At 42.7% G+C, this 12,088-nt stretch overlaps 1 protein-coding gene across 3 annotated transcripts in view; it reads right to left on the bottom strand.

Moving 5' to 3' along the window:
• Window positions 1-12,088, bottom strand: part of LOC126383691 (multiple epidermal growth factor-like domains protein 11) — a 214,304-nt gene that overhangs the window by 151,942 nt on the left and 50,274 nt on the right. For all 3 annotated transcript variants that reach the window (XM_050035486.1, XM_050034701.1, XM_050036278.1), the window contains exon 2: window positions 8,912-9,019. The gene's annotated coding sequence lies outside the window, so the exon portion shown is untranslated. The remainder of the gene's footprint in view (window positions 1-8,911; window positions 9,020-12,088) is intronic.

Here is a 12,088-nt window from a genome sequence, read left to right as displayed (position 1 = left end):
AGACACACACACACACACACACACACACACACACACACACACACACACACACACACACAGAGTTTTCCTCATTATATAGTAAGATATGTGAACACATTAGTTTAACAGCATTTAAATATATTTTCATAACATCAGTTTTTTTATTGGTTTATATTTCTTCAGGTGGAGCCTGAGTGGACATGTGACAAACTCCTTTAAAAAATGCATGTGGTGGGTTAAACCATGGAACACATGAGGCTCAGTAGAAGGGACCTACTGAAAGACAATCTATGTTGGAAATGCAGAAAAGGTCGTGGCACATATTCACATGCATTATGGGAATGTCCTGGAGTTTCTCCTCTGTGGAGGAACGTTCTGGATTATATTGGTAAATAGTTAGCATGTGAACTGCACAGTTTGTCAAGACTATGTCTCCTTGGAGAAAAAACTGTTGTGCCGAATTAAATAAATTTGTATTTATTATATTGAAAACTGGATTTAACCTGAGCTGGGATGATTCAGGTGTTGAAGGAGCCTCAAACTCCTTCACTGAATATGTGGATTGTTCAAACGATGGAAACGACTGCATGAAAGAATGCTGGGAAGATTAAATTGGAAAAACGATATGGTTAATGAACAATGGGACAATTTGAGCTGATATTTGTCTGGAGGGAACAATCTGGGGTACAGTACACTTGGAAGTGACACACTGCACTAATGATCGGCTCACCACTGGGACTGAACAGCTGCATTTCCTGTATTAACGTCTGTCAGTATTTGCTCAACTTCCTGCCTGTTTGTTTTTGACTGTCGTCTTATTTTATTAACTATCTTAAACAATTATAGGCCTATTTCTAAACTGGCTGTTCTAGTTAAAGTACTTGAATTCCTTGTCAGTGAACAAGTAAAAGAATACCTGGCTACTAATTCTATTCTATCGATTTCCCAGTCAGGATTTCGCAAAAAAACATAGTACTACTACTGCAGCCTTGAAGGTTATAAATGATATAACAGAAGCCCTAGATAACAAACAATGCTGTCTTTCTCTCTTTATAGACTTTTCTAAGGCCTTTGATACTGTGGACCACGACATTTTGACTGAACGTCTTACAGCAGTTGGGTTTTCTGTACATGCAGTTGGATGGATTGCAAACTATCTTAAAGACAGAACCCAGGCTGTCCAGTTAGAAGGTGTTTCATCTGAGGTTCTTTTAGTCCACAAGGGGGTGCCACAAGGTTCACTACTTGGCCCTTTGTTATTTACCTTGTATATAAATAATATTGGGGTGAATATTCCAAATGCAGCCTTTCATTTTTATGCTGATGACAGAGTCATATATTGCTTTGCACCCACGCCTACAGAAGTGTTTGCACATTTGCAGAATGCGTTTAATAGAGTGCAAGAACAGCTCTGCCAGCTGCAACTTGTTCTAAATGCTGATAAAACAAAACTTATGTTTTTCACTAACTCAAAATCAGCAAGGTCAAATCGGTCTGTCATTGTCACCAGTAATGGTCACCAAATTGGACTTGTATCTACTTTTAAATATCTGGGGTTCTTGATTGGTGACCACTTGTCTTTTAAGGCACATATTCTGTATACTGCTACGAAGCTGAAGCTTTTACTTGGATTTTATTTCCAAAATAAGTCTTGCTTTTCTTTTGGGGTAAAACTGAAACTGGTGGAGTCGACCTTTCTTCAGATTATTGATTATGGTGATGTGTTATATATGAATGCCTCCGCTCACTGCCTCCACGTGCTGGATAGTGTGTATCATGGCGCTCTGAGGTTTATCACAAACTGTGGTGCTCTAACTCATCATTGTGTCTTATACACTAAAGTAAATTGGCCATCTTTATATGAGCGCCAGCTCAGCCATTGGTATGTCTTGATTTACAAGGCTAATAATAGAGGCCACAGTCTCTGTTCTCAGGACTTTTCACATTTTACTGTTCCTAAGGTCAGAACAGAAATGTTCTGAAAACGTTTTCTGCTCCAACTTCATGGAACAATTTGCAGTCAGAGCTCAAACTCCAAAGCCTGGTATCTCTGAATGTATTTAAGTCCCTGATAAATCCCATTGTATCCAGGCGTTATGAGTGCAAATGTTTCGTTTGATCTCGACCTGATTGTGTAAATTCAATTGTTTGTTATTTGCAGCTTTTATGTCTATGTTTAATGTGACAATGTGTTGAAACTATATGTGCTGCCATTCTTGGCCAGGTCTCTCTTGTAAAAGAGATCTTTGATCTCAATGGGACAAACCTGGTTAAATAAAGGTTAAAAAAAAAAATCATAATTTTTCATGTTACAAATTCAATACAAATTTTAATTACAAAAAAAAAACATGGAAATAACATATTGGAGTTCTTACTTTAGGTGGTGTTTCCCTTTAAACAGCAGCAACACCTCGTCTCATTGTTCAGTATCGGAGCATAAACACATTGAACATGAACAAACTGTTACATTTCTCTTAACTTAATTACATCTCATTTCATCACACAACAGCATCCAATGAAATCTGAGAGCCGAACGACACATGCGGCACATTAAAGTGCTTCGTCTGAGGAGAGTTTCCTCTGCAAGCATCAGCAGGGGTGGAGGACACAAAGGACACAAAGGACACAAAGGACAGGTGTCGTCTTTGATGACAGTGTGTCTTTGGAAATCTTTGAAATCTTAAATGTAGTGACATCTGAATTATTAGTCTTTAAAAGTGCGAAGCTCAGATGGAAACATGTCTAATGTCCTCCTGTCTCTGAACCAACAGGAGTTAACGTGAAACAAGCACAAAGGGTTAATGTGTGTTTCGTCAGGCAGTGGGTTCAGTCCAATATGGAGGGAACACAATATCATTATTGTAAATTAAAAAGGGCGGCACAGAGCGGCTCATTGATGAAAACAGATCAATGTAATAAACTAATGAGGTCAAATTGATACAAGCTGAATTTTCAGAAACACCATCAGCAGGCTACGTCACTGTCAGCGGGCGATGTCATGACACAAAGATCACCAGGGAAGGCGATGCAACCAGGAGGTGTAAATGTGGAGATATTCTACAGTGTGAACGATCCGGTTCACGAGGCAATGAAACTGGTGCTCGGGGAGATCCACCGTTATTTTCTGAGGAGCAGGAGGAGAGAGGCTGAATGCACGTCAGGAGAAAGGAACGCTGTGAAAGTTGAAATCTCCGCTACTTTATGCAAAATAAAATAGCAGGGCACAAACACACCGCTGAGAATGCCAATCAGGAAATGCGTCTCTGCGAGCACCAGCTCAATGTGGGGCTGTGTGTCTGACATAACCAATCTTGTTTCCACAGAAATCACTCACTGCTTTACATAAAGGTTAGCTACAACAGCAGCGGGGGAAACATCACTCTTTACTCAGGCTGTCAGGGGCTTTTTTTCAAATGGAAAAAATCTCAGTGTAAAAAATATTTAAAGGGTAACTTCAGTATTTTTCAACCTGGAGCCTTTTTCCACATGTTTCTGTGTCTGAGTGACGAATGGGAACATGTTTTAAATACAGCATGAAGAGAGGGCGCTGCAGCTGACACCAGAGTGTGGATACTCGACCCGAGCCGGTGGGACCCGTCTGAACCCGACAGGTCGGGCCAGGTTCAGATAACAAATCAGAAACTTTGCTTGGGTTCAGTTCAGGTTCAGCCCACTTGACATGCCACTGTGTTGTGCTGTGGCCGATTCAAGTGCTGGAATTTGTTATTTACGTGACAACACCTGAACACAACACAGGCCAATAGTTACATTTCAGGCAGGAGTAAATATTCAGACTGAACTAATGAAAATGGACTTTGAAGACCAGGACAATCTACCTGATACCACTGATGAAGTGGAACTGTACTCAACACAGAACCACACACACAACAACTTGGATCTTTTGAGCTGGTGATGAGAGCATCATCACACTTATCCAAACTTTAGCGCAGCGGTTTCTGTTGAGTTCAAGAAGAGTTCATGAAGATAAAGACTTGGAAACAATGGTAAGACTTTAATTCAATTATATTTGTGTATTAAGTGTGAGGTTAGTGTGTGAGTGAGACTGCGTAAAAGGTTAGGCCACGGCGTGTCTGTTAACTCTGCTCCAATTCAGTGTGTGTGCTGTGCTAACTGTGCGTAACAGCAGCCTTCTGATGGTCATTTACACACTGTACATGTGTGATCACGGTAAACACACAAGCTGTAACCATGGTAACAACAACTACAACAGGGGCTCCGGTCGGGTTCAGACTTAAAAATCAGAAAGTCTGTCGATGTTGGACCGGGCTCGGTTACAACTGTCTTAGACTCAGGTGGGCGGCTTGATACAGGCCACAGTGTGACCTCTCAGGGCAGGTGCACCATTAATTTAACATTGAGTTAATGTTGGTGTTCGCACCACTAATGTTATCTAATGTTAGTGGTGCGAACACAATGCTAAAGGAGTTTTGCTGCTTAAAGTGAAGCCATTTACTCACTGAGCTACCCCAGGGGAAACCAGAGTGTTGCCATGTTTCCTCAGCTACGCTGTCCTGAGTGGCGCCAAAATATTAAAATTTCACCACCTCTACATGGCTTTGAAATGCTGTGCTGAAGCTCACTGAGTCAATGAAGCGCCAAACTAAAAAAATAGCGCCTCTTGCATTTAACATCAATTTGCATTTTTTATATGCCTCTGTGCCGATGACAGCCACGGCCAGAGGCATCATGTTTCCGTACATACATACACCCCATTCTTGTGAACACTGATCTGATGAACACCTTGAGAGAATTCTTTCAGACTTTGCATGAACTTGGATTCAACAATGAACTGATTAAGTTTAGTTGGTCAAAGGTCAACACCAGTGTAACCTTGCATCTGCCACATTCTCGTGAATGCATTATTTCAAGTATACCTTGAGGGAATTTCCACAAATTTGGCACAAACGTCCATTCCTACCGAAGAATAAACTGATCAGAATTTTACAGTCAAAGGCCAGTGTGACCTCACAAAATATGTTTTTGTCCATAACTGAAGAATTCATTCACTAATTCTGACCAAACTTGACACAAATGTAGCCTGGAAATCCAAAACGGCAAAGGAAAGACTCGAGCGCCATCTTCAGTTCTTCTTTTAGAGAAAAAGCCAAGTCTAACTCGTTCATTGTAGCAGCCAAAGCCGTCTCAAACAACTGGTGTTCATCCATAGCCATCTTGCAATGTTTACTGCATGATTCCAGACTTCGTCGTCGCAGCGCTGTCGTCATCTGTTTAGCTCGCCTCTGGCCCGCCTATATCAGATACACCGATGTGATTGGTGCAGCTCGGTTTCGTGGGCATAGGTAATGAGCATCATTACTGACTGCCAGAGTGACTCGCTGAGCAAATTCAAATTGTGCTCTCACGAGAACTCTGGATTTACAGGGTAGCCAAATGTCTAACAGGATAAGATCATGAAGGTCAAAAGGTCAAAGGTCAGCTTGACTGTGACATCATCATGTTTTAACGTCATATCTCAGGAACAGAAGGGGAGACATTTGGTCAGATACTGAATTGGTGACTCTAATCTTGAAACTGTGCTGATTGTATAGATCTTCTGTGTGTGAAGCATCCATGTTTTCACTGACATGGATGGAGACTGTCAGAGACACTGGACTGGTGGGCGGAGTCATACAACCACAGGGTGGACTGGTGGGCGGAGTCATACAACCACAGGGTGGACTGGTGGGCGGAGTCACACAACCAAGGGGTGGAGGTTCTAGTTTTGTTTTTCTTAAAAATATATACCAGTTGGTTACCAGGTGATGAGTGTGGGGCTCACAAAACAAAATTAACTGAAACTGACATCCCTAATCTCAGCAGAAACAGGCCTTTTAGTTTAACCAGAAACAGTCCTGAAATCACCATCACCAAACCCACCAGACTTCATTTAAAGAAACAGTCATGCTAGTGTGTATAGAGGCAGCATGTTTTGAATGAAGTTTGTTTTATGATGTTAAAATGACTGTTTATTTAATTGGAGTCTGGTGGGATCTTTTCATAATGTTGTCAGACACTTAGAGTAACAATCTGAGCCTGTCAGTGACAAAAACAAACACTGTTAGTGGACGAACATTGACGATGTGAACAGAGTGGTTACATTACAGCCTGTTTCACTGCTGCAGTGTCTCTCTCAGTACTGGACTAGTTTCAAAATCTGTTGTTCCCATTGGTCACTGAGACACAAAAGATGTCAGCTGAAAAATACTGAACTTACCCTTCAAGGTTTCACTGATATTTTTAGCTTCATATATGTTGTTGTTTGTGTATCACCACCTTTACGGCTCTGATGTAAGGGGATAGTTTGCCTCTCCACTGAGGAACCAGCATCTTTAAAATGTTCACACAGTGAATGTTTCCTGGGAGTGTTGTTGACAGTTGACAGTGACATCAGACTCGACAGCGGACCGCTTCCTCATGCCACTGGGCCGTTTCAGAGGCGCACACACTGACAGCCCCAGACAATCGTGGTGATGATGAATAAACCTGTGAGTGACAGAGGTGGGACGAGCCAAATTCTCCCTCCCACACTGTCCTGTAAAGCACTGACATTATGATGTTCATTTGTGGACATCTGGTGAAGCGCTCTCATTAGGTGAAATGTGAGGAGGCCATGAGGAGACACTGAGCAGTCAGACAAGCTGCATGGTTTTTGTTTTTCCTGCAGGTGTCTGCTGAGCGGAGACAGGCTGCAGACAGGTGGAATTAAGGTGAGCAAGTGAATCAGCCTCTGCACGACCAATCGATAGTGACCATGAGTCACGTCTGACGTACATGACTGCGTCTCTGACACATGATGAAGTGTGATGATGATAATTATGGAGTGGTAAAGCAGGAGAGACGGACACACGTGTGTTGAGTCATGTTTGGCCAAAAATAAAAACTAATGCTTATTTCTATACTTTGTACTGTGAACCAGCACATTCCTCAGACCAGTGGCTCCCAACTGCTCCAGATTTCTCCTCCGTCATTGGTTTAAGATCCGCATAGTTTAATACAATCAGTATTGTACTTCAGTAGGAAACTGCACTTCAAAATAAAAGCTCTGTGCCTGAAATTCAATTTACTTCAAAATAAAGTGTTTGTAATGAGCCTGACACGTTTATGAGTCACTTACGGTCCATTTCTGCACAAACTACCCTTTCTAAAATCTGCACAGCTCTATCCTCTTAATTCAGATTAGGGCTACAACTAACGATTATTTTCATTATCAATGAATCTGCCAGTTATTTTCCAGATTACTTGATGAATCATTTGGTCTTTAAAATGTCAGAAAATAGTAAAAACATCCGTCCCAGTTCCTCAAAGTCCAAGCGTACACTTTTTAACTCTGTGGCTCACATAGTCGCTTTGTCGACCATGTTTCCTCTCTTGTTGTATAACGCTCTTGTGAAGCAAGCAAAAAGCGATATATAAATACATTTTACTTATTTACTTAAATGTCAGTGCAAACCCCCAAATATTCACTTTCACATAATATAAACAGAGAAAGTGAGAGGCTGAAAAATCAATTAGTCAACTAACTGTTGCAGCTCAAATTCAGATGTGCTGTACTTTTTTTTAAACAGTGTTTTTTATATATATTCTATTCAAAATCCATCCATTTTCATCTGCTTACCCAAAGCCAGGTCTTTGGGGCCACAGCCTGAGCAAAGCACCCCAGACATCCCACTCCCCAGCAACACTTCCCAGCTCCTCCTGGAGGACCCCGAGGCCTTCCCAGACCAGATGAGATCTATAATCCCTCCAGTGTGTTCTGGGTCTGCCCCGGGGCCTCCTACCAGCTGGACCAGGAGGATCCTGATCAGATGTTGAACCACCTCAACATGAAGGAGCAGCGGCTCTACTCCGAGCTCCCTCCAGATGTCTGACTCCTCCCCCTATCTCTAAGGCTGAGCCCAGACACCCTACAGAGGAAACTCATTTCAGACGCTTGTATCTGTGACCTCATTCTTTCAGTCACTACCCAGAGCTCATGACCATAGGTGAGGGTTGGGACGCAGATGTTGGATGGACCAGGAAATCGAAAGCTTTGCCTTCCAGCTCAGCTCCCTCTGAACCATGATGGCCTGGCACAGCACCCGCATCACGCTGCGCACCAAACCACCAATCCATCTCTTGCTCCATTCTCCCCTCACTCATGAACAAGACTCCGAGATACGTGAACTCCTTCTCTTGAGGCAATAACTCTGCCCCAACCCAGAGGGAACAATCCACCTGTTTCCAGCAGAGAACCATGACCTCAGATTTGGAGGTGCTGACTCTCATCCTGACCGCTTCACCCTCAGCTGCAAACGGCCCCAGGTCATGTTGGAGGTCACTGTGTGATGAAGCCAACAGAACCACATCATCTGCATAGAGCAGAGACACAATTCTGAGGTCCCCAAACCGAACCCTTTCCGCCCCCGGCTGCACCCTGAGATCCATTTTTCTCTCTTAATTTCTTAACTCTATTCTTTAGTTATTTATTTAAATGTATCTTTTATTTTTATTCTATAGACTTTTAATTATCTTTTTTTTGCCTTCTAAAAAAATATTTCATTGTCTTATTGTTGTAATTTTCTAGTCTTGCAAATCTTTATGTTTAGTTGTTTGTGTGATCCTTTAAAATGTGTCTTTTATTTCAGTTGTGCTCTGTGAAGCACTCTGGGCTGCATGTTTGTGTGAAAGGTGCTTTATAAATAAAGTTTAGTACTCTATAGTTTTTAAAATCCCAAATCAAATTCTAAAGTAATAAAATGTATGTCCTGAGGACGAGAGAAACATCTGTGTATATATATCGTTTACCCGAGTCTCAAACCAGGTAGTGAGTCCAGAGAGACGTGTTGGATTAAATTTGAATTGAAAAAACAATTCAAGTCTAATGTGAGTATGGAACTGAAAATGTCACCTGGAGACAGAGAACAGGTCTTACCTGGAGCTGAGCTGAGTGTGATGAACGAGAATCTGCTGAGAAACTGAACTCTATCACAAGACAAGGACCCCCAGTGGACGGCGATGTCGGGGCTGCGCCTCAGGACACCTGTGAGTAAAACAGAGAGGAAACACTGAGCACAAATACTGGTACAACACCCACACACACCCACCCACACCCACACCCACACGCACGCACGCACGCACGCACGCACGCACGCACGCACGCACGCACGCACACACACACACGCACACACACACACACACACACCATCTTTAAATTGATGTGGTCCAGTCAGCTGTGAGAGTGGTCTCCTTAATATGTCTAAAATGTCTTTGATGCTTTCAGGTCGTCTTTTTACAAACAGATTTTCTACGAACGGTGTGTTTTCAGTAAATTTAATCAACATTTTGCGCAACTTTGAAATTTTGTCCAATTACAGCAAATTTCCTTCAAAGTTGACCAACAATCACAGCTTCCGATGAGTTCAACCAATCATAGCAGCTCCCTGCACAACGTCACCAAACACACTTCCTTGTTTCTGGTTGTAAAGAAATCCCCCTCAAGGCGATCTTAAAGTATTACATTAATGAGAATGAGACAGATGCCAGGTCATACTGACCTTGACCTTTGACCACCAAAATCAAATCAGTTCATTGTTGAGTCCGAGGGAACATTTGTTCCAAATTCGAAGACATTCCCTCACAGTGTTCTTAATATTGTGTTTATGAGAATGAGACAAACGGACAATCCGCAGACATCACACCTCTGGCCACAGCTACTGCCAATGCAGAGGCACAGAAATGATAATACTGTTGACTAACATTCAGAGAAGCATTTTTGAAAAACATTATGATGCGAGAGTGAAGTTGGCCTCGACCTTTTGACCTCCTGTAAAACGCATGAATTGTTGAGTTATGGCTAAAAAAACATGTTTTATGAGGTCACACTGACCTTTATCCACCAAAAACTAGTCTGTTCATTGCTGAGTTCAAGTGAACATTTGTGCCAAATTTGTGTAAATTCCCATGAAGCCTTCTTGTGATATTGCATTCATGAGAATAAGGTGGACCCAAGGTCACAGTAACCTTGACCCCTGACCAACAAATTCTAATCAGTTAATTGCTGAGTCAAAGTGAACATTCGTGCCAAACTTAAAGAAATTCCCTCGGGACGGGGCGTCAGTGGCTTAGTGGTAGAGCAGGCGCCCCATGTACAAGACTGTTGCCGCAGTGGCCCGGGTTCGACTCCAGCCTGTGGCCCTTTGCTGCATGTCACTCCCTCTCTCTCTCCCCCTTTCATGCTTGACTGTCCTATACATTAAAGGCTAAAAATGCCCCAAAAAATATCTTAAAAAAAAAAAAAAAAAAAGAAAGAAAGAAATTCCCTCGGGACATTCTTGAGATATCGTGCTCACGAGAATGGGACGTATGTACAGATGGGCGGACAATCCGAAAAACGTAACACTGACCACGGCTAACACTGGTGTGGAGATATAATGATAAACTGGAGGCAGAGGGCGGAGTCTCTGCAGATAAAAACAGCAGCACACTGAGAGTGATGATGATTGGAGGGATCGCTGCTGTTTGAGTCTGTACATTGATTTTTAGGAAAATCCTGCAGAGTGTATCTTTAAAATAACAGTAAAGACTGCTCCAGAGAATAAAATAACCTCAGTGTGTGTGTGTGTGTGTGTGTGTGTGTCTTATGGTTAGATGATGCAGCCTCACACACTGTACTGTACTTTCCCCTCGAATGTTGCACTGCAACAACGTCTTAATCATCAGCTTCTAGTTAAACACACCGGAGGACACTAAAACTGCAGCGAACTCACTTCCTCAGATTCCTTTAATTCAGCACACACAGGTGGAAGCTTCCATCTGATATTCCTCAGGATTAAACTGAGAGATAATTCAGAGCTATCAAACATTCAGTCAGCAGTGGTTTTACCTGAGCTCTGCCATATTTTATCACTGCAGCTCATGAAAAGTAAAGAAACAGCATCAGAACCAAAGAAGTGTAGCTGTGAACTCTATAATGTGTGTGTACAGTACAGTGTGTGTGTGTGTGTGTGTGTGTGTGTGTGTGTGTGTGTGTGTGTGTGCAGGCTTTGTGTTTTCTTATAAGCAGCAACTCACAGCGACAGAAAATCAATAAAAACTCTGTTATTGTTAGTCAAACAATATTTCCCCGACCCTGATGAATGTCTCAGCGTCGGGGTTTTGCGGCGCAGAGCTGTCAGACAGTGAGCCTACACAGAGCTGCCGAGACGCCGCACAGACACTGGTATTATGGGTTTATACGGGAAGAGGATCCGATGTATTATAGAGCGCTGGTGAAGAGGAGAGACGTGCTCTCAAACAAAAGTAATCCTGTTAAAGTGAAACAATCAGATCAGCAGCTTCAGACTGGACTAAATGCCCACTTCTTAGAAAACAGTCATCCTGTTGAATCTATAGGATCACACATGTGGGCGCAGAGACGTTTCCCTCCTGACACCAGGCTGTGATTCAAGATCATCTGCTACTGGATACTGAATCTGCTGGTAACAAACTTTAACATCTCATGGACTCACCACTAAAGTTAGGGTGTTTTCCTTTTTAAACAAACCAAAAAGTTAATCTCTTACACGGATGCCGATGACGTTAGGACGCTGGCTGACTCTGTCGTCTATGGACATTCTCATAGGAAAGTTGTAATAGAACTAGCGCTGGCTCCCAGCGGCAGTGATGTGATTGGATCCAAATCCATGTACTTCTGTACTTCCTCGACCAACGGCTGATTAGCTTTGCCTTACACCCGCCTACACTGGAATTGCTGTTCCCTGAATTGTCGACTCCAAACAAACCCGACAAATATCTACACATTTGATCGGTGTAGTAGCCTGAGCCATGACTGACTACATTACGAATCTACATCACAGTACTACGCACCAGTAACCTGCTCTCTGTGTTTCTGGTACGTCTCTGTTACATGTAACACATGTGCCGTACCTATGGCAACGCCGTCACGTGGTCTGGATATCCTCGCCCATTTCTATTACAAAACGAAAGACGAATGTCCCCAGACTCCCATTCCGAAGTAAGGGAGGCTGGTCACGCGAGACTACCAAAAAGTGGACCAACAGAAAGGAGACTCAGTTCTCTCTCTGGTCCACTTCAGCTCTGACGGGGCCTC

The sequence above is a fragment of the Epinephelus moara genome, chromosome 1, assembly GCF_006386435.1.
Source record: "Epinephelus moara isolate mb chromosome 1, YSFRI_EMoa_1.0, whole genome shotgun sequence".
NCBI classification, from domain to species: domain Eukaryota; kingdom Metazoa; phylum Chordata; class Actinopteri; order Perciformes; family Serranidae; genus Epinephelus; species Epinephelus moara.
Note: the sequence above shows the minus strand (reverse complement) of the source record. Positions and strands in the feature narration are given on the sequence as shown.